Source organism: Anopheles funestus, unplaced genomic scaffold, assembly GCF_943734845.2.
Source record: "Anopheles funestus unplaced genomic scaffold, idAnoFuneDA-416_04 scaffold_10_ctg1, whole genome shotgun sequence".
Taxonomy (NCBI): Eukaryota; Metazoa; Arthropoda; class Insecta; order Diptera; family Culicidae; genus Anopheles; species Anopheles funestus.
Window position 1 is genome coordinate 760,250 of NW_026045351.1, and position 20,323 is coordinate 780,572.

Consider the following 20,323-nt stretch of genomic DNA (forward strand, 5'->3'; position numbering starts at 1 on the left):
GACACCTTAGCCAAGACACCTAAGCCAAGACACCTTAGCCAAGACACATTAGCCAAGACACCTTAGCCAAGACACATTAGTCAAGACACCTTAGCCAAGACACCTTAGCCAAGACACCTTAGCCAAGACACCTTAGCCAAGACACATTAGCCAAGACACCTTAGCCAAGACACATTAGCCAAGACACCTTAGCCAAGACACCTTAGCCAAGACACATTAGCCAAGACACATTAGCCAAGACACCTTAGCCAAGACACCTTAGCCAAGACACCTTAGCCAAGACACCTTAGCCAAGACACATTAGCCAAGACACCTTAGCCAAGACACCTTAGCCAAGACACCTTAGCCAAGACACCTTAGCCAAGACACATTAGCCAAGACACCTTAGCCAAGACACCTTAGCCAAGACACCTTAGCCAAGACACATTAGCCAAGACACCTTAGCCGAGACACATTAGCCAAGACACCTTAGCCAAGACACCTTAGCCAAGACACATTAGCCAAGACACCTTAGCCAAGACACATTAGCCAAGACACATTAGCCAAGACACCTTAGCCAAGACACATTAGCCAAGACACCTTAGCCGAAACACCTTAGCCAAGACACCTTAGCCAAGACACATTAGCCAAGACACCTTAGCCAAGACACATTAGCCAAGACACCTTAGCCAAGACACCTTAGCCAAGACACATTAGCCAAGACACCTTAGCCAAGACACATTAGCCAAGACACCTTAGCCAAGACACCTTAGCCAAGACACCTTAGCCAAGACACCTTAGCCAAGACACATTAGCCAAGACACCTTAGCCAAGACACATTAGCCAAGACACATTAGCCAAGACACCTTAGCCAAGACACATTAGCCAAGACACCTTAGCCAAGACACCTTAGCCGAAACACCTTAGCCAAGACACCTTAGCCAAGACACATTAGCCAAGACACCTTAGCCAAGACACATTAGCCAAGACACCTTAGCCGAAACACCTAAGCCAAGACACCTTAGCCAAGACACCTTAGCCAAGACACCTTAGCCAAGACACATGAGCCAAGACACCTTAGCCAAGACACATTAGCCAAGACACCTTAGCCAAGACACATTAGCCAAGACACCTTAGCCAAGACACCTTAGCCAAGACACCTTAGCCAAGACACCTTAGCCAAGACACATTAGCCAAGACACCTTAGCCAAGACACATTAGCCAAGACACATTAGCCAAGACACCTTAGCCAAGACACCTTAGCCAAGACACATTAGCCAAGACACCTTAGCCAAGACACATTAGCCAAGACACATTAGCCAAGACACCTTAGCCAAGACACATTAGCCAAGACACCTTAGCCAAGACACCTTAGCCGAAACACATAAGCCAAGACACCTTAGCCAAGACACCTTAGCCAAGACACCTTAGCCAAGACACATTAGCCAAGACACCTTAGCCAAGACACCTTAGCCAAGACACCTTAGCCAAGACACCTTAGCCAAGACACCTTAGCCAAGACACATTAGCCAAGACACCTTAGCCAAGACACATTAGCCAAGACACCTTAGCCAAGACACCTTAGCCAAGACACATTAGCCAAGACACATTAGCCAAGACACCTTAGCCAAGACACCTTAGCCAAGACACCTTAGCCAAGACACCTTAGCCAAGACACATTAGCCAACACACCTTAGCCAAGACACCTTAGCCAAGACACATTAGCCAAGACACATTAGCCAAGACACCTTAGCCAAGACACCTTAGCCAAGACACCTTAGCCAAGACACATTAGCCAAGACACATTAGCCAAGACACATTAGCCAAGACACCTTAGCCAAGACACATTAGCCAAGACACCTTAGCCGAGACACATTAGCCAAGACACCTTAGCCAAGACACCTTAGCCAAAACACATTAGCCAAGACACCTTAGCCAAGACACATTAGCCAAGACACATTAGCCAAGACACCTTAGCCAAGACACATTAGCCAAGACACCTTAGCCGAAACACCTTAGCCAAGACACCTTAGCCAAGACACCTTAGCCAAGACACCTTAGCCAAGACACCTTAGCCAAGACACATGAGCCAAGACACCTTAGCCAAGACACCTTAGCCAAGACACATTAGCCAAGACACCTTAGCCAAGACACATTAGCCAAGACACCTTAGCCAAGACACCTTAGCCTAGACACCTTAGCCAAGACACCTTAGCCAAGACACATTAGCCAAGACACCTTAGCCAAGACACCTTAGCCAAGACACATTAGCCGAGACACCTTAGCCAAGACACATTAGCCAAGACACATTAGCCAAGACACCTTAGCCGAAACACCTTAGCCAAGACACCTTAGCCAAGACACCTTAGCCAAGACACCTTAGCCGAGACACATAAGCCAAGACACCTTAGCCAAGACACCTTAGCCAAGACACCTTAGCCAAGACACATTAGCCAAGACACCTTAGCCAAGACACCTAAGCCAAGACACCTTAGCCAAGACACATTAGCCAAGACACCTTAGCCAAGACACATTAGCCAAGACACCTTAGCCAAGACACCTTAGCCAAGACACCTTAGCCAAGACACCTTAGCCAAGACACATTAGCCAAGACACCTTAGCCAAGACACATTAGCCAAGACACCTTAGCCAAGACACCTAAGCCAAGACACCTTAGCCAAGACACATTAGCCAAGACACCTTAGCCAAGACACCTTAGCCAAGACACATTAGCCAAGACACCTTAGCCAAGACACCTTAGCCAAGACACATTAGCCAAGACACATTAGCCAAGACACCTTAGCCAAGACACCTTAGCCAAGACACCTTAGCCAAGACACATTAGACAAGACACATTAGCCAAGACACATTAGCCAAGACACCTTAGCCAAGACACCTTAGCCAAGACACCTTAGCCAAGACACATTAGCCAAGACACCTTAGCCAAGACACCTTAGCCAAGACACATTAGCCAAGACACATAAGCCAAGACACCTTAGCCAAGACACCTTAGCTAAGACACATTAGCCAAGACACCTTAGCCAAGACACCTTAGCCAAGACACCTTAGCCAAGACACCTTAGCCAAGACACCTTAGCCAAGACACCTTAGCCGAGACACATTAGCCAAGACACATTAGCCAAGACACCTTAGCCAAGACACCTTAGCCAAGACACATTAGCCAAGACACATTAGCCAAGACACATTAGCCAAGACACCTTAGCCGAAACACCTTAGCCAAGACACATTAGCCAAGACACATTAGCCAAGACACATTAGCCAAGACACCTTAGCCAAGACACCTTAGCCAAGACACATTAGCCAAGACACCTTAGCCAAGACACCTTAGCCAAGACACCTTAGCCAAGACACATTAGCCAAGACACATAAGCCAAGACACCTTAGCCAAGACACCTTAGCTAAGACACATTAGCCAAGACACCTTAGCCAAGACACCTTAGCCAAGACACCTTAGCCAAGACACCTTAGCCAAGACACCTTAGCCAAGACACCTTAGCCAAGACACATTAGCCAAGACACATTAGCCAAGACACCTTAGCCAAGACACCTTAGCCAAGACACCTTAGCCAAGACACATTAGCCAAGACACATTAGCCAAGACACATTAGCCAAGACACCTTAGCCGAAACACCTTAGCCAAGACACCTTAGCCAAGACACCTTAGCCAAGACACATTAGCCAAGACACATTAGCCAAGACACATTAGCCAAGACACCTTAGCCAAGACACCTTAGCCAAGACACCTTAGCCAAGACACATTAGCCAAGACACCTTAGCCAAGACACCTTAGCCAAGACACATTAGCCAAGACACATAAGCCAAGACACCTTAGCCAAGACACCTTAGCTAAGACACATTAGCCAAGACACCTTAGCCAAGACACCTTAGCCAAGACACCTTAGCCAAGACACCTTAGCCAAGACACCTTAGCCAAGACACCTTAGCCAAGACACATTAGCCAAGACACATTAGCCAAGACACCTTAGCCAAGACACCTTAGCCAAGACACCTTAGCCAAGACACATTAGCCAAGACACATTAGCCAAGACACATTAGCCAAGACACCTTAGCCGAAACACCTTAGCCAAGACACCTTAGCCAAGACACCTTAGCCAAGACACCTTAGCCGAGACACCTTAGCCAAGACACATTAGCCAAGACACATTAGCCAAGACACCTTAGCCAAGACACATTAGCCAAGACACATTAGCCAAGACACCTTAGCCGAAACACCTTAGCCAAGACACCTTAGCCAAGACACTTTAGCCAAGACACCTTAGCCGAGACACATAAGCCAAGACACCTTAGCCAAGACACCTTAGCCAAGACACCTTAGCCAAGACACATTAGCCAAGACACCTTAGCCAAGACACCTAAGCCAAGACACCTTAGCCAAGACACATTAGCCAAGACACCTTAGCCAAGACACATTAGCCAAGACACCTTAGCCAAGACACCTTAGCCAAGACACCTTAGCCAAGACACCTTAGCCAAGACACATTAGCCAAGACACCTTAGCCAAGACACATTAGCCAAGACACCTTAGCCAAGACACCTTAGCCAAGACACATTAGCCAAGACACATTAGCCAAGACACCTTAGCCAAGACACCTAAGCCAAGACACCTTAGCCAAGACACCTTAGCCAAGACACCTTAGCCAAGACACCTTAGCCAAGACACATTAGCCAAGACACCTTAGCCAAGACACCTTAGCCAAGACACATTAGCCAAGACACATTAGCCAAGACACCTTAGCCAAGACACCTTAGCCAAGACACCTTAGCCAAGACACATTAGCCAAGACACATTAGCCAAGACACATTAGCCAAGACACCTTAGCCAAGACACATTAGCCAAGACACCTTAGCCGAGACACATTAGCCAAGACACCTTAGCCAAGACACCTTAGCCAAGACACATTAGCCGAGACACATTAGCCAAGACACCTTAGCCAAGACACCTTAGCCAAGACACATTAGCCAAGACACCTTAGCCAAGACACATTAGCCAAGACACCTTAGCCAAGACACCTTAGCCAAGACACCTTAGCCAAGACACCTTAGCCAAGACACCTTAGCCAAGACACATTAGCCAAGACACCTTAGCCAAGACACCTTAGCCAAGACACATTAGCCAAGACACATTAGCCAAGACACCTTAGCCAAGACACCTTAGCCAAGACACCTTAGCCAAGACACATTAGCCAAGACACATTAGCCAAGACACATTAGCCAAGACACCTTAGCCAAGACACCTTAGCCAAGACACCTTAGCCAAGACACATTAGCCAAGACACCTTAGCCAAGACACCTTAGCCAAGACACATTAGCCAAGACACCTTAGCCAAGACACATTAGCCAAGACACATTAGCCAAGACACCTTAGCCAAGACACATTAGCCAAGACACCTTAGCCGAAACACCTTAGCCAAGACACCTTAGCCAAGACACCTTAGCCAAGACACCTTAGCCAAGACACATTAGCCAAGACACCTTAGCCAAGACACCTTAGCCAAGACACATTAGCCAAGACACCTTAGCCAAGACACATTAGCCAAGACACCTTAGCCAAGACACCTTAGCCAAGACACCTTAGCCAAGACACCTTAGCCAAGACACATTAGCCAAGACACCTTAGCCAAGACACATTAGCCAAGACACATTAGCCAAGACACCTTAGCCAAGACACATTAGCCAAGACACATTAGCCAAGACACCTTAGCCGAAACACCTTAGCCAAGACACCTTAGCCAAGACACCTTAGCCAAGACACCTTAGCCGAGACACATAAGCCAAGACACCTTAGCCAAGACACCTTAGCCAAGACACCTTAGCCAAGACACATTAGCCAAGACACCTTAGCCAAGACACCTAAGCCAAGACACCTTAGCCAAGACACATTAGCCAAGACACATTAGCCAAGACACATTAGCCAAGACACCTTAGCCAAGACACATTAGCCAAGACACCTTAGCCAAGACACCTTAGCCAAGACACCTTAGCCGAGACACATAAGCCAAGACACCTTAGCCAAGACACCTTAGCCAAGACACATTAGCCAAGACACCTTAGCCGAAATACCTTAGCCAAGACACCTTAGCCAAGACACCTTAGCCAAGACACCTTAGCCGAGACACATAAGCCAAGACACCTTAGCCAAGACACCTTAGCCAAGACACCTTAGCCAAGACACATTAGCCAAGACACCTTAGCCAAGACACCTAAGCCAAGACACCTTAGCCAAGACACATTAGCCAAGACACCTTAGCCAAGACACATTAGCCAAGACACCTTAGCCAAGACACCTTAGCCAAGACACCTTAGCCAAGACACCTTAGCCAAGACACATTAGCCAAGACACCTTAGCCAAGACACATTAGCCAAGACACATTAGCCAAGACACCTTAGCCGAAACACCTTAGCCAAGACACCTTAGCCAAGACACCTTAGCCAAGACACCTTAGCCAAGACACATTAGCCAAGACACCTTAGCCAAGACACCTTAGCCAAGACACATTAGCCAAGACACCTTAGCCAAGACACATTAGCCAAGACACCTTAGCCAAGACACCTTAGCCAAGACACCTTAGCCAAGACACCTTAGCCAAGACACATTAGCCAAGACACCTTAGCCAAGACACATTAGCCAAGACACATTAGCCAAGACACCTTAGCCAAGACACATTAGCCAAGACACATTAGCCAAGACACCTTAGCCGAAACACCTTAGCCAAGACACATTAGCCAAGACACATTAGCCAAGACACCTTAGCCAAGACACCTTAGCCAAGACACCTTAGCCAAGACACATTAGCCAAGACACATTAGCCAAGACACATTAGCCAAGACACCTTAGCCAAGACACATTAGCCAAGACACCTTAGCCGAGACACATTAGCCAAGACACCTTAGCCAAGACACCTTAGCCAAGACACCTTAGCCAAGACACCTTAGCCAAGACACATTAGCCAAGACACCTTAGCCAAGACACCTTAGCCAAGACACATTAGCCAAGACACATTAGCCAAGACACCTTAGCCAAGACACCTTAGCCAAGACACCTTAGCCAAGACACATTAGCCAAGACACATTAGCCAAGACACATTAGCCAAGACACCTTAGCCAAGACACATTAGCCAAGACACCTTAGCCGAGACACATTAGCCAAGACACCTTAGCCAAGACACCTTAGCCAAGACACATTAGCCGAGACACATTAGCCAAGACACCTTAGCCAAGACACCTTAGCCAAGACACATTAGCCAAGACACCTTAGCCAAGACACATTAGCCAAGACACCTTAGCCGAAACACCTTAGCCAAGACACATTAGCCAAGACACATTAGCCAAGACACCTTAGCCAAGACACCTTAGCCAAGACACCTTAGCCAAGACACATTAGCCAAGACACATTAGCCAAGACACATTAGCCAAGACACATTAGCCAAGACACCTTAGCCAAGACACCTAAGCCAAGACACCTTAGCCAAGACACCTTAGCCAAGACACCTTAGCCAAGACACCTTAGCCAAGACACCTTAGCCAAGACACATTAGCCAAGACACCTTAGCCAAGACACCTTAGCCAAGACACATTAGCCAAGACACATTAGCCAAGACACCTTAGCCAAGACACCTTAGCCAAGACACCTTAGCCAAGACACATTAGCCAAGACACATTAGCCAAGACACATTAGCCAAGACACCTTAGCCAAGACACATTAGCCAAGACACCTTAGCCGAGACACATTAGCCAAGACACCTTAGCCAAGACACCTTAGCCAAGACACATTAGCCGAGACACATTAGCCAAGACACCTTAGCCAAGACACCTTAGCCAAGACACATTAGCCAAGACACCTTAGCCAAGACACATTAGCCAAGACACCTTAGCCAAGACACCTTAGCCAAGACACCTTAGCCAAGACACCTTAGCCAAGACACCTTAGCCAAGACACCTTAGCCAAGACACATTAGCCAAGACACCTTAGCCAAGACACCTTAGCCAAGACACATTAGCCAAGACACATTAGCCAAGACACCTTAGCCAAGACACCTTAGCCAAGACACCTTAGCCAAGACACATTAGCCAAGACACATTAGCCAAGACACATTAGCCAAGACACCTTAGCCAAGACACCTTAGCCAAGACACCTTAGCCAAGACACATTAGCCAAGACACCTTAGCCAAGACACCTTAGCCAAGACACATTAGCCAAGACACATTAGCCAAGACACCTTAGCCAAGACACCTTAGCCAAGACACCTTAGCCAAGACACATTAGCCAAGACACATTAGCCAAGACACATTAGCCAAGACACCTTAGCCAAGACACATTAGCCAAGACACCTTAGCCGAGACACATTAGCCAAGACACCTTAGCCAAGACACCTTAGCCAAGACACATTAGCCAAGACACCTTAGCCAAGACACATTAGCCAAGACACATTAGCCAAGACACATTAGCCAAGACACATTAGCCAAGACACCTTAGCCGAAACACCTTAGCCAAGACACCTTAGCCAAGACACCTTAGCCAAGACACCTTAGCCAAGACACATTAGCCAAGACACCTTAGCCAAGACACCTTAGCCAAGACACATTAGCCAAGACACCTTAGCCAAGACACATTAGCCAAGACACCTTAGCCAAGACACCTTAGCCAAGACACCTTAGCCAAGACACCTTAGCCAAGACACATTAGCCAAGACACCTTAGCCAAGACACATTAGCCAAGACACATTAGCCAAGACACCTTAGCCAAGACACATTAGCCAAGACACATTAGCCAAGACACCTTAGCCGAAACACCTTAGCCAAGACACATTAGCCAAGACACCTTAGCCAAGACACCTTAGCCGAGACACATAAGCCAAGACACCTTAGCCAAGACACCTTAGCCAAGACACCTTAGCCAAGACACATTAGCCAAGACACCTTAGCCAAGACACCTAAGCCAAGACACCTTAGCCAAGACACGTTAGCCAAGACACCTTAGCCAAGACACATTAGCCAAGACACCTTAGCCAAGACACCTTAGCCAAGACACCTTAGCCAAGACACCTTAGCCAAGACACATTAGCCAAGACACCTTAGCCAAGACACATTAGCCAAGACACATTAGCCAAGACACCTTAGCCAAGACACCTAAGCCAAGACACCTTAGCCAAGACACCTTAGCCAAGACACCTTAGCCAAGACACCTTAGCCAAGACACCTTAGCCAAGACACCTTAGCCAAGACACATTAGCCAAGACACCTTAGCCAAGACACCTTAGCCAAGACACATTAGCCAAGACACCTTAGCCAAGACACCTTAGCCAAGACACCTTAGCCAAGACACATTAGCCAAGACACATTAGCCAAGACACCTTAGCCAAGACACATTAGCCAAGACACCTTAGCCGAGACACATTAGCCAAGACACCTTAGCCAAGACACCTTAGCCAAGACACATTAGCCAAGACACCTTAGCCAAGACACATTAGCCAAGACACCTTAGCCAAGACACCTTAGCCAAGACACATTAGCCAAGACACCTTAGCCGAAACACCTTAGCCAAGACACCTTAGCCAAGACACCTTAGCCAAGACACCTTAGCCAAGACACATTAGCCAAGACACCTTAGCCAAGACACCTTAGCCAAGACACATTAGCCAAGACACCTTAGCCAAGACACCTTAGCCAAGACACCTTAGCCAAGACACCTTAGCCAAGACACATTAGCCAAGACACCTTAGCCAAGACACATTAGCCAAGACACATTAGCCAAGACACCTTAGCCAAGACACATTAGCCAAGACACATTAGCCAAGACACCTTAGCCGAAACACCTTAGCCAAGACACCTTAGCCAAGACACCTTAGCCAAGACACCTTAGCCAAGACACCTTAGCCGAGACACATAAGCCAAGACACCTTAGCCAAGACACCTTAGCCAAGACACATTAGCCAAGACACCTTAGCCAAGACACCTTAGCCAAGACACATTAGCCAAGACACCTTAGCCAAGACACCTTAGCCAAGACACATTAGCCAAGACACATTAGCCAAGACACCTTAGCCAAGACACCTTAGCCAAGACACCTTAGCCAAGACACCTTAGCCGAGACACATTAGCCAAGACACCTTAGCCAAGACACCTTAGCCAAGACACCTTAGCCAAGACACCTTAGCCAAGACACCTTAGCCGAGACACCTTAGCCAAGACACCTTAGCCAAGACACATTAGCCGAGACACATTAGCCAAGACACCTTAGCCAAGACACCTTAGCCAAGACACCTTAGCCAAGACACCTTAGCCAAGACACATTAGCCAAGACACCTTAGCCAAGACACCTTAGCCAAGACACATTAGCCAAGACACATTAGCCAAGACACCTTAGCCAAGACACCTTAGCCAAGACACCTTAGCCAAGACACATTAGCCAAGACACATTAGCCAAGACACATTAGCCAAGACACCTTAGCCAAGACACATTAGCCAAGACACCTTAGCCAAGACACATTAGCCAAGACACATTAGCCAAGACACATTAGCCAAGACACCTTAGCCAAGACACATTAGCCAAGACACCTTAGCCAAGACACCTTAGCCAAGACACCTTAGCCAAGACACCTTAGCCAAGACACATTAGCCAAGACACCTTAGCCAAGACACATTAGCCGAGACACATTAGCCAAGACACCTTAGCCAAGACACCTTAGCCAAGACACCTTAGCCAAGACACATTAGCCAAGACACATTAGCCAAGACACATTAGCCAAGACACCTTAGCCAAGACACATTAGCCAAGACACCTTAGCCAAGACACCTTAGCCAAGACACCTTAGCCGAGACACATAAGCCAAGACACCTTAGCCAAGACACCTTAGCCAAGACACATTAGCCAAGACACCTTAGCCGAAATACCTTAGCCAAGACACCTTAGCCAAGACACCTTAGCCAAGACACCTTAGCCGAGACACATAAGCCAAGACACCTTAGCCAAGACACCTTAGCCAAGACACCATAGCCAAGACACATTAGCCAAGACACCTTAGCCAAGACACCTAAGCCAAGACACCTTAGCCAAGACACATTAGCCAAGACACCTTAGCCAAGACACATTAGCCAAGACACATTAGCCAAGACACCTTAGCCAAGACACCTTAGCCAAGACACCTTAGCCAAGACACATTAGCCAAGACACCTTAGCCAAGACACATTAGCCAAGACACATTAGCCAAGACACCTTAGCCAAGACACATTAGCCAAGACACATTAGCCAAGACACCTTAGCCGAAACACCTTAGCCAAGACACCTTAGCCAAGACACCTTAGCCAAGACACCTTAGCCGAGACACATAAGCCAAGACACCTTAGCCAAGACACCTTAGCCAAGACACATTAGCCAAGACACCTTAGCCAAGACACCTTAGCCAAGACACCTTAGCCAAGACACCTTAGCCAAGACACCTTAGCCAAGACACCTTAGCCAAGACACATTAGCCAAGACACCTTAGCCAAGACACCTAGCCAAGACACCTTAGCCAAGACACCTTAGCCAAGACACATTAGCCAAGACACATTAGCCAAGACACATTAGCCAAGACACCTTAGCCGAAACACCTTAGCCAAGACACCTTAGCCAAGACACCTTAGCCAAGACACCTTAGCCGAGACACATAAGCCAAGACACCTTAGCCAAGACACCTTAGCCAAGACACATTAGCCAAGACACCTTAGCCAAGACACCTTAGCCAAGACACATTAGCCAAGACACCTTAGCCAAGACACCTTAGCCAAGACACATTAGCCAAGACACATTAGCCAAGACACCTTAGCCAAGACACCTTAGCCAAGACACCTTAGCCAAGACACCTTAGCCGAGACACATTAGCCAAGACACCTTAGCCAAGACACCTTAGCCAAGACACCTTAGCCAAGACACCTTAGCCAAGACACCTTAGCCGAGACACCTTAGCCAAGACACCTTAGCCAAGACACATTAGCCGAGACACATTAGCCAAGACACCTTAGCCAAGACACCTTAGCCAAGACACCTTAGCCAAGACACCTTAGCCAAGACACTTTAGCCGAGACACATTAGCCAAGACAATTTAGCCAAGACACCTTAGCCAAGACACCTAAGCCAAGACACATAAGCCAAGACACCTTAGTCAAGACACCTTAGCCAAGACACATAAGCCGAGACACTTTAGCCAAGACACCTTAGCCAAGACACCTTAGCCAAGACACCTTAGCCAAGACACCTAAGCCAAGACACCTTAGCCAAGACACATTAGCCAAGACACCTTAGCCAAGACACCTTAGCCAAGACACATTAGCCAAGACACCTTAGCCAAGACACATTAGCCAAGACACATTAGCCGAGACACATTAGCCAAGACACCTTAGCCAAGACACTTTAGCCAAGACACCTTAGCCAAGACACATTAGCCGAGACACCTAAGCCAAGACACTTTAGCCAAGACACATTAGCCAAGACACCTTAGCCTAGACACTTTAGCCAAGACACCTTAGCCAAGACACATTAGCCAAGACACCTTAGCCAAGACACATTAGCCAAGACACCTTTGCCGAGACACGTTAGCCAAGACACCTTAGCCAAGACACATTAGCCAAGACACCTTAGCCAAGACACATTAGCCAAGACACCTTAGCCAAGACACCTTAGCCAAGACACATTAGCCGAGACACATTAGCCAAGACACCTTAGCCAAGACACCTTAGCCAAGACACCTTAGCCGAGACACATTAGCCAAGACACATAAGCCAAGACACTTTAGCCAAAACACATTAGCCAAGACACCTTAGCCAAGACACCTTAGCCAAGACACATTAGCCAAGACACATTAGCCAAGACACCTTAGCCAAGACACCTTAGCCAAGACACATTAGCCGAGACACATTAGCCAAGACACCTTAGCCAAGACACCTTAGCCAAAACACCTTAGCCAAGACACATTAGCCAAGACACCTTAGCCAAGACACCTTAGCCAAGACACCTTAGCCAAGACACCTTAGCCAAGACACCTTAGCCAAGACACCTTGGCCAAGACACATTAGCCAAGACACATTAGCCAAGACACATTAGCCAAGACACATTAGCCAAGACACCTTAGCCGAGACACATTAGCCAAGACACCTTAGCCAAGACACCTTAGCCAAGACACATTAGCCAAGACACATTAGCCAAGACACCTTAGCCAAGACACCTTAGCCAAGACACCTTAGCCAAGACACCTTAGCCAAGACACCTTAGCCAAGACACCTTAGCCAAGACACCTTAGCCAAGACACCTAAGCCAAGACACCTTAGCCAAGACACATTAGCCAAGACACCTTAGCCAAGACACCTTAGCCAAGACACCTTAGCCAAGACACATTAGCCCAGACACCTTAGCCGAGACACTTTAGCCAAGACACATTAGCCAAGACACCTTAGCCAAGACACCTTAGCCAAGACACATTAGCCAAGACACATTAGCCAAGACACCTTAGCCAAGACACCTTAGCCAAGACACCTTAGCCAAGACACCTTAGCCAAGACACCTTAGCCAAGACACCTTAGCCGAGACACATTAGCCAAGACACCTTAGCCAAGACACATTAGCCAAGACACCTTAGCCAAGACACCTTAGCCGAAACACATTAGCCAAGACACCTTAGCCAAGACACATTAGCCAAGACACCTTAGCCAAGACACCTTAGCCAAGACACCTTAGCCAAGACAAATAAGCAGAGACACTTTAACCGATACACATTAGCCAAGACACTTTAGCCAAGACACCTTAGCCGAGACACATTAGCCAAGACACCTTAGCCAAGACACCTTAGCCAAGACACCTTAGCCAAGACACCTTAGCCAAGACACCTTAGCCAAGACACCTTAGCCGAGACACCTTAGCCAAGACACCTTAGCCAAGACACATTAGCCGAGACACATTAGCCAAGACACCTTAGCCAAGACACTTTAGCCAAGACACCTTAGCCAAGACACCTTAGCCAAGACACTTTAGCCGAGACACATTAGCCAAGACAATTTAGCCAAGACACCTTAGCCAAGACACCTTAGCCAAGACACATTATCCAAGACACCTTAGCCAAGACACCTTAGCCAAGACACCTTAGCCAAGACACCTTAGCCAAGACACTTTAGCCAAGACACCTTAGCCAAGACACCTTAGCCAAGACACTTTAGCCGAGACACATTAGCCAAGACAATTTAGCCAAGACACCTTAGCCAAAACACCTTAGCCAAGACACCTTAGCCAAGACACTTTAGCCAAGACACCTTAGCCAAGACACCTTAGCCAAGACACATAAGCCGAGACACTTTAGCCAAGACACCTTAGCCAAGACACCTTAGCCAAGACACCTTAGCCAAGACACCTAAGCCAAGACACCTTAGCCAAGACACATTAGCCAAGACACCTTAGCCAAGACACCTTAGCCAAGACACATTAGCCAAGACACCTTAGCCAAGACACATTAGCCAAGACACATTAGCCGAGACACATTAGCCAAGACACCTTAGCCAAGACACCTTAGCCAAGACACCTTAGCCAAGACACATTAGCCGAGACACCTAAGCCAAGACACTTTAGCCAAGACACATTAGCCAAGACACCTTAGCCAAGACACCTTAGCCAAGACACATTAGCCAAGACACATTAGCCAAGACACCTTAGCCAAGACACCTTAGCCAAGACACATTAGCCAAGACACCTTAGCCAAGACACATTAGCCAAGACACCTTTGCCGAGACACATTAGCCAAAACACCTTAGCCAAGACACCTTAGCCAAGACACCTTAGCCAAGACACCTTAGCCAAGACACATTAGCCAAGACACCTTAGCCAAGACACCTTAGCCAAGACACATTAGCCGAGACACATTAGCCAAGACACCTTAGCCAAGACACCTTAGCCAAGACACCTTAGCCGAGACACATTAGCCAAGACACCTAAGCCAAGACACTTTAGCCAAGACACATAAGCCAAGACACCTTAGCCAAGACACCTTAGCCAAGACACATTAGCCAAGACACCTTAGCCAAGACACCTTAGCCAAGACACATGAGCCGAGACACATTAGCCAAGACACCTTAGCCAAGACACCTTAGCCAAGACACCTTAGCCAAGACACCTTAGCCAAGACACATTAGCCAAGACACCTTAGCCAAGACACCTTAGCCAAGACACCTTAGCCAAGACACCTTAGCCAAGACACCTTAGCCAAGACACATTAGCCAAGACACCTTGGCCAAGACACATTAGCCAAGACACATTAGCCAAGACACATTAGCCAAGACACCTTAGCCGAGACACATTAGCCAAGACACCTTAGCCAAGACACCTTAGCCAAGACACATTAGCCAAGACACATTAGCCAAGACACCTTAGCCGAGACACATTAGCCAAGACACATTAGACAAGACACATTAGCCAAGACACCTTAGCCAAGACACATTAGCCAAGACACATAAGCCAAGACACCTTAGCCAAGACACACTAGCCAAGACACCTTAGCTAAGACACATTAGCCAAGACACCTTAGCCAAGACACCTTAGCCGAGACACATTAGCCAAGACACATTAGCCAAGACACCTTAGCCAAGACACCTTAGCCGAAACACATTAGCCAAGACACCTTAGCCAAGACACATTAGCCAAGACACCTTAGCCAAGACACCTTAGCCAAGACACCTTAGCCAAGACAAATAAGCAGAGACACTTTAACCGAGACACATTAGCCAAGACACTTTAGCCAAGACACCTTAGCCGAGACACATTAGCCAAGACACCTTAGCCAAGACACCTTAGCCACGACACCTTAGCCAAGACACCTTAGCCAAGACACCTTAGCCGAGACACCTTAGTCAAGACACCTTAGCCAAGACACATTAGCCGAGACACATTAGCCAAGACACCTTAGCCAAGACACCTTAGCCAAGACACCTTAGCCAAGACACCTTAGCCAAGACACCTTAGCCAAGACACTTTAGCCGAGACACATTAGCCAAGACACCTTAGCCAAGACACCTTAGCCAAGACACATTAGCCAAGACACCTTAGTCAAGACACCTTAGCCAAGACACATAAGCCGAGACACTTTAGCCAAGACACCTTAGCCAAGACACCTTAGCCAAGACACCTAAGCCAAGACACCTAAGCCAAGACACCTTAGCCAAGACCCATTAGCCAAGACACCTTAGCCAAGACACCTTAGCCAAGACACATTAGCCAAGACACCTTAGCCAAGACACCTTAGCCAAGACACATTAGCCAAGACACCTTAGCCAAGACACCTTAGCCGAGACACATTAGCCAAGACACCTTAGCCAAGACACCTTAGCCAAGACACATTAGCCAAGACACTTTAGCCAAGACACTTTAGCCAAGACACATTAGCCAAGACACATTAGCCAAGACACCTTAGCCAAGACACATTAGCCAAGACACCTTAGCCAAGACACCTTAGCCAAGACACCTTAGCCAAGACACCTTAGCCAAGACACCTTAGCCAAGACACCTTAGCCAAGACACATTAGCCAAGACACCTTAGCCAAGACACCTTAGCCAAGACACCTTAGCCAAGACACCTTAGCCAAGACACCTTAGCCAAGACACCTTAGCCAAGACACCTTAGCCAAGACACCTTAGCCAAGACACATAAGCCAAGACACCTTAGCCGAGACACATTAGCCAAGACACCTTAGCCAAGACACCTTAGCCAAGACACCTTAGCCAAGACACATTAGCCAAGACACCTTAGCCAAGACACCTTAGCCAAGACACCTTAGCCAAGACACATTAGCCAAGACACCTTAGCCAAGACACCTTAGCCAAGACACCTTAGCCAAGACACATTAGCCAAGACACCTTAGCCAAGACACCTTAGCCAAGACACCTTAGCCAAGACACCTTAGCCAAGACACCTTAGCCAAGACACCTTAGCCAAGACACATTAGCCAAGACACCTTAGCCAAGACACCTTAGCCAAGACACCTAAGCCAAGACACTTTAGCCAAGACACATTAGCCAAGACACCTTAGCCAAGACACCTTAGCCAAGACACCTTAGCCAAGACACATTAGCCAAGACACCTTAGCCAAGACACCTTAGCCAAGACACATTAGCCAAGACACCTTAGCCAAGACACATTAGCCAAGACACCTTTGCCGAGACACATTAGCCAAGACACATTAGCCAAGACACCTTAGCCAAGACACCTTAGCCAAGACACATTAGCCAAGACACATTAGCCAAGACACCTTAGCCGAGACACATTAGCCAAGACACATTAGACAAGACACATTAGCCAAGACACCTTAGCCAAGACACCTTAGCCAAGACACATTAGCCAAGACACCTTAGCCAAGACACCTTAGCCAAGACACATTAGCCGAGACACATTAGCCAAGACACCTTAGCCAAGACACCTTAGCCAAGACACCTTAGCCGAGACACATTAGCCAAGACACCTAAGCCAAGACACTTTAGCCAAGACACATAAGCCAAGACACCTTAGCCAAGACACCTTAGCCAAGACACATTAGCCAAGACACCTTAGCCAAGACACCTTAGCCAAGACACATGAGCCGAGACACATTAGCCAAGACACCTTAGCCAAGACACCTTAGCCAAGACACCTTAGCCAAGACACCTTAGCCAAGACACATTAGCCAAGACACCTTAGCCAAGACACCTTAGCCAAGACACCTTAGCCAAGACACCTTAGCCAAGACACCTTAGCCAAGACACATTAGCCAAGACACCTTGGCCAAGACACATTAGCCAAGACACATTAGCCAAGACACATTAGCCAAGACACCTTAGCCGAGACACATTAGCCAAGACACCTTAGCCAAGACACCTTAGCCAAGACACATTAGCCAAGACACATTAGCCAAGACACCTTAGCCGAGACACATTAGCCAAGACACATTAGACAAGACACATTAGCCAAGACACCTTAGCCAAGACACATTAGCCAAGACACATAAGCCAAGACACCTTAGCCAAGACACACTAGCCAAGACACCTTAGCTAAGACACATTAGCCAAGACACCTTAGCCAAGACACCTTAGCCGAGACACATTAGCCAAGACACATTAGCCAAGACACCTTAGCCAAGACACCTTAGCCGAAACACATTAGCCAAGACACCTTAGCCAAGACACATTAGCCAAGACACCTTAGCCAAGACACCTTAGCCAAGACACCTTAGCCAAGACAAATAAGCAGAGACACTTTAACCGAGACACATTAGCCAAGACACTTTAGCCAAGACACCTTAGCCGAGACACATTAGCCAAGACACCTTAGCCAAGACACCTTAGCCACGACACCTTAGCCAAGACACCTTAGCCAAGACACCTTAGCCGAGACACCTTAGTCAAGACACCTTAGCCAAGACACATTAGCCGAGACACATTAGCCAAGACACCTTAGCCAAGACACCTTAGCCAAGACACCTTAGCCAAGACACCTTAGCCAAGACACCTTAGCCAAGACACTTTAGCCGAGACACATTAGCCAAGACACCTTAGCCAAGACACCTTAGCCAAGACACATTAGCCAAGACACCTTAGTCAAGACACCTTAGCCAAGACACATAAGCCGAGACACTTTAGCCAAGACACCTTAGCCAAGACACCTTAGCCAAGACACCTAAGCCAAGACACCTAAGCCAAGACACCTTAGCCAAGACCCATTAGCCAAGACACCTTAGCCAAGACACCTTAGCCAAGACACATTAGCCAAGACACCTTAGCCAAGACACCTTAGCCAAGACACATTAGCCAAGACACCTTAGCCAAGACACCTTAGCCGAGACACATTAGCCAAGACACCTTAGCCAAGACACCTTAGCCAAGACACATTAGCCAAGACACTTTAGCCAAGACACTTTAGCCAAGACACATTAGCCAAGACACATTAGCCAAGACACCTTAGCCAAGACACATTAGCCAAGACACCTTAGCCAAGACACCTTAGCCAAGACACCTTAGCCAAGACACCTTAGCCAAGACACCTTAGCCAAGACACCTTAGCCAAGACACATTAGCCAAGACACCTTAGCCAAGACACCTTAGCCAAGACACCTTAGCCAAGACACCTTAGCCAAGACACCTTAGCCAAGACACCTTAGCCAAGACACCTTAGCCAAGACACATAAGCCAAGACACCTTAGCCGAGACACATTAGCCAAGACACCTTAGCCAAGACACCTTAGCCAAGACACCTTAGCCAAGACACATTAGCCAAGACACCTTAGCCAAGACACCTTAGCCAAGACACCTTAGCCAAGACACATTAGCCAAGACACCTTAGCCAAGACACCTTAGCCAAGACACCTTAGCCAAGACACATTAGCCAAGACACCTTAGCCAAGACACCTTAGCCAAGACACCTTAGCCAAGACACCTTAGCCAAGACACCTTAGCCAAGACACCTTAGCCAAGACACATTAGCCAAGACACCTTAGCCAAGACACCTTAGCCAAGACACCTAAGCCAAGACACTTTAGCCAAGACACATTAGCCAAGACACCTTAGCCAAGACACCTTAGCCAAGACACCTTAGCCAAGACACATTAGCCAAGACACCTTAGCCAAGACACCTTAGCCAAGACACATTAGCCAAGACACCTTAGCCAAGACACATTAGCCAAGACACCTTTGCCGAGACACATTAGCCAAGACACCTTAGCCAAGACACCTTAGCCAAGGCACCTTAGCCGAGACACATTAGCCAAGACACCTAAGCCAAGACACTTTAGCCAAGACACCTTAGCCAAGACACCTTAGCCAAGACACCTTAGCCAAGACACATTAGCCAAGACACCTTAGCCAAGACACCTTAGCCAAGACACCTTAGCCAAGACACCTTAGCCAAGACACCTTAGCCAAGACACATTAGCCAAGACACCTTAGCCAAGACACCTTAGCCAAGACACCTAAGCCAAGACACTTTAGCCAAGACACATTAGCCAAGACACCTTAGCCAAGACACCTTAGCCAAGACACCTTAGCCAAGACACATTAGCCAAGACACCTTAGCCAAGACACCTTAGCCGAGACACATTAGCCAAGACACCTTAGCCAAGACACATAAGCCAAGACACATTAGCCAAGACACCTTAGCCAAGGCACCTTAGCCGAGACACATTAGCCAAGACACCTCAGCCAAGACACCTTAGCCAAGACACCTTAGCCAAGACACCTTAGCCAAGACACCTTAGCCAAGACACCTTAGCCAAGACACCTTAGCCAAGACACATTAGCCAAGACACCTTAGCCAAGACACCTTAG

General features: G+C 47.7%; 1 long non-coding RNA gene across 1 annotated transcript in view; it reads right to left on the reverse strand.

Moving 5' to 3' along the window:
• LOC125774472 (uncharacterized) overlaps window positions 1-20,323 on the reverse strand; it is a 105,783-nt gene that overhangs the window by 74,200 nt on the left and 11,260 nt on the right. The window contains exon 3 of the long non-coding RNA XR_007420937.1: window positions 13,403-13,458. This is a non-coding gene — a long non-coding RNA (uncharacterized LOC125774472). The remainder of the gene's footprint in view (window positions 1-13,402; window positions 13,459-20,323) is intronic.